Source organism: Chrysochloris asiatica, unplaced genomic scaffold (assembly GCF_000296735.1).
Source record: "Chrysochloris asiatica unplaced genomic scaffold, ChrAsi1.0 scaffold00235, whole genome shotgun sequence".
Classification (NCBI taxonomy): Eukaryota; Metazoa; Chordata; class Mammalia; order Afrosoricida; family Chrysochloridae; genus Chrysochloris; species Chrysochloris asiatica.
This window is the reverse complement of record NW_006408753.1, coordinates 4384924-4389414: the sequence shown is the minus strand read 5'-3', so window position 1 is coordinate 4389414 and position 4491 is coordinate 4384924.

The window sequence follows — 4491 nt, the reverse complement described above, 5'->3', positions numbered from 1 at the left end:
TCTAAAATCTTAGAATTTCCTCAATCACTGAAGTGCTTTCGCTGTCTATTGTTGTTGTAATGTGCTATTTTATAGCAACTCTATAGGGCAGCTGGTAGATTTGAAACACCAACCTTTTGAGGTTCAAACTGACATGGCAGTATAGTGTTTATCCTATAGTGCTATACCAGGACTCCTTGCTATCTACAAGGCTCAGGCTAACTACTGAGGGTTTATGCTAAGAAGGCAACTCTTGTGTGAAAAGTTGGTACTTTAAACCTACTCAGAGGTACATGAACAGTAAATCTGATGACCTGCTTCAGAAGGTCATAGCCTTGAAAACCCTACATGACACTTCTAGTCTGCACTGAGAATTGTTTCAATGGTGGTGGTGGTGGTGTGCTGTGGACTCGGTTCCAACTCATGGTGACCCTGTATAGGGTTTCTGAGGCTGTAAATCTTTATGGAAGCAGAAAGCCTCATCTTTCTCCCTCTAAACAGATGGTAGTTTCGAACGGCTGACCTTGAGGTTACCAGCCTGACTCATAACCACTATACTACCAGAGCTCCTTGTTTCAATGGTAACTAAAATAATAATATCTGTCTAACCTTAAGGGAGTAGAGAGGGCCAGAGCTTAGATCCAACAAGCGGACAATGACTCAATCATACCTGTGGAATGAGGTCTCTCCATAAAGACTCTGGACAAAGGAGCACTTCATTGATATGAAGGAGTTCAAAAGAACTGGGTGCTTCGCATAAGGAGAGGCTTCTGCCAAAGATAAGAGTCAGATTCCATTTTTCTTTTATGTTTATTGCTTATTCTGAACTGACTTAGCTAGTCAGTATACCTCAGGAAGCCTATAGATACCCTCCTCCCTTCCTCCCCTTTCCTCTCACAGCATGCTCCCAGGAAAATCATTCACTCAGGCTGGTCCTAGGACTAGTCACAGAATAAACTGTTAAATGGCTTAGACTTCATGATTAGCAAAATGATGTTTAAGGGGTCTTGCCATTGTCTTGTGTCTGTTAAAGCATGACTTTATAAACGTCAGCCAGTCAGAACAGTTTTATTTTAAGTTTGTGGTCCCCTTGTATTTAAGCTCTGTAAAAATTTCCTTTCACTGTAGTACTTTGGTGAATCTGTACAAGATACTGCCCAATCTTGGATTGCTTTGTTATTTTAATGGAAGCTCCTTGACATCAGTAACAGACATAGATGTATGTGTTTCTTCATTTGTGTCTTTTTTGCTAATAAAACTGTATTGGTAACTAGAGTACTTTCCTGAGGTCTGAGAGTCACTCAAGCAAATTATTAAACCTGAGGGACAATGGAAACAAACAGGTGAGAAGTGAGAGAGTTCTAGGAACTCTGAATCCTATGGCTTAATCTTTATGGGATAGTTGGGAAACCCAAAATTTATAGCCAGTGGGTCAAAAATAAGGGTAATATAGGGACGCCTCACTTGTTGGTGATATCTGAAATCTTGAGCAGACTTGACAGTCTGTAGGACTGTACCCTTCAACCTGTGAAGTCTGACAACTCCAGTGGGTTGGATCAGAATAAGAAATACTGCATGTGCAGTTGAAAACAGAATTGAATAGGTTTAAATTGGAATTTAACACTTTAAAACACTAGAATTCCATAATGCAATCATCTTCCATAATGCAATCTAATCAATCAATCTGTTCAAAGGGGTTTCACTAGTGTGGAATCTGCCTCCAGATTGTAAATAGTTATTTTGGCAGAATATGTTCTCTCTTTCTACTTTACAATCTTCTCACTGCCTGACATACGGTATGGATTTGGGGATGCGAATCTGTAGAAGTCTCCAGGTGTCCTCCTAACCTATGCATTTTGGAATTTCCAGTTCTATACAATCCTGACCTAAGTTTTCAGCCTGTCTCCTGACCTAAGAATTTAGGGCTTACCAATGCCCATAAACTTATGAAGTAATCATTTGAAGTAAATCTCTCACTCTCCATAAATACATTTTAGATGTATGTGTATTAATGGGTGAGTAGGGTCCTGCAAGTTATTAACATATTTTTTATTCATTTGTATGAACTTGTAAATATTTTAAAAGTTAAACATAGTGTAAGGATTGTTCTCTTCAGTCTTATTGATTACTTTCTCCAGAGAATTTATGTTGTTGTTAGGTGCTGTCAAGTCAGTTGCAACTCATAGCAATTCTATGCACAACAGAACAAAACACTCCCCAGGCCTGCGCCAACCTCACAATCCTTAGCACACCTGAGTCCATTGCTGCTTCTGCTCTGCAAATCCATCTTGCTGGTAGTCTTCCTCTTTCGCTGAACATTGACTTTACCAAGCATGATGTCCTTCTCTTGGGATTGGTCCCTCCTGATATGTCCAAAATATGAGATGAAGTCAGATCATCCTGGCTTCTAATGAGCATTCTGGATGTACTTCTTTCAACACAGATTTATTTGTTCTTGTGGCAGTCCATGGTACTTTTGATATTTTCCCCCAACACCATAACTCAATTCTTCTACAGTATTCTTTGTATCAATTCTTCTACAGTCTTCTTTGTTTAGTGTCCAACTTTCACATGCATAGGTGGTTTTGCAAATACCATGATGGCTTAGGTTGGGGCACCTTAGCCCTTAAATTTTTTTTCCATTTATCTTAATGTTATTTATTGGTCCAGTGGTGAGGATTTTTGTTTTCTTTACACGGAGATACAACATCCAAGGCTGTGGTCCTTGATCATCCGTAAATAGTTCATGTCCTCTTCATTTTCAGCAAGCAAGGTTGTATCATTTGCATATCATAGGTTGTTAATGAGTCTTCCTCCAATCCTGAAGTCATGTTTTTCTTCATATAATCCATCTTTTCGAATTACTTGCTCAACATACAGATTGAATACAACCCTGGTGCATACCTAAATAACGTATGTTGTTTTTGTTAGGTGCCATCGAGTTGGTACTGACTGATAACAACGTTATGCACAGCAGAACGAAACACTGCCCGATCCTGGGCCAACCTCACTATCATTGCCATGCTTGAGTCCATCGATGCTGTCACTTGGCCAATCCACCTCGCTGGGGGGGTCTTCCTCTTTTACTCTTTTACTCTGACCCTCCACCCTACCAAACATGATATCCTTCTCCAGCAACTGGTCCCTCCTAACAAAAAGTATGAGAGACGAAGTGTGCCCATCTTGGCCTCCAAGGAGCACTCTGGCTGCACTTCTTTCAGCACAGATCTGTTGGTTCTTTTGGCAGCCCACAGCACTTTGAGTTATGGTGTTTGATATGTCATTTGATTTCTTGATTGCTGCTTCCATGAGTGTTGATAGTTGATCCAAGAATGAAGTCCTTGACAACTTCAATTTTTTTTCCCATTGATAGGAATGTTGTTTATTGGTCCAGTGGTGAGGATTTTTGTTTTCTTTACATTAAGATGCAATCCATAGTGAAGGCTGTGCTATTTGATCTTCATCAGTAAATATTTTAAATATTCTTCACTTTCAGCAAGCAAGGTTGTATCATCTGCATATCGCAGATTGTTAATAGTCCTTGTTATATGTCGCTGTTGTATGCCATGTAATCAGTTCTAGCTTATAGTGACCCTATATAATGTTTCTGGATTGATAAATCTTTTACATAAGCAGAAAGCTACATTTTTCTTGTGCAGAAAGGCTGGTGTATTCAAACTGCTAACTTGTGATTGGCAGTCCAATGGGTAACCACTATCATACCAGGGTTTCTTATGTGAAGCATAGAAGATGTTAAAACATATCATCTCTTTATATTTTAATATGTATGATTCTGTTCGACAGCATTGCACTGTCCAAACAAGAGCTCTCAAAGAAGGGAAAAATATTTTAGTCTCCAAAATCTTTCTTCGAAGTAATTAAGTAAACCATTATCAAACAAACTAACTAGAGAAATTATAGAAAAGTAATAAAAATTAGAGTTTCTCTGATTAAAAGGAGAAAGCAAGCCATGAGGACAGTTTTACTCATTTTTGTAGCTCTGTCACCTGGAGCAGTTTCTGAGCTCTCAGATAACCTAAACTCTAGGACAACAGAGCAAAAAGGAGGCCTGGTTGTTGGTGTTATGTGCCGTGGAGTTAGTTCCAACTCATGGCGACCCTGTACAGGGTTTCTGAGGCTGTAAATCTTTACGGGAGAAGAAAGGCTCATCTTTCTCCCATGGAACAGCTGGTAGTTTCAAACTGCTGACCTTGCGGTTCACAGCCCAATTCATAACCACTACACTACCATTATGAGCTGGTCTGCTAACTACAAGGTCCGTGGTTTGAATCTATCAGTCTCTCAGAAGTAGAAAGATGAGACTTTCTGCTCCCTTAAAGATTTACACCCTCAGGGATTGCGTAGAGTTAGAACTGACTCGGTGGCACACAGCCACCACCAAAAGAGCACAGTCTATATAAAGTCAGTTCTACTTAGGAGCCCTGCTCTGGCACTGTAAGATAAGCACTGAACTGCTACTGCAAGATTGTAAGGTGGACAGTTCAAACCTAG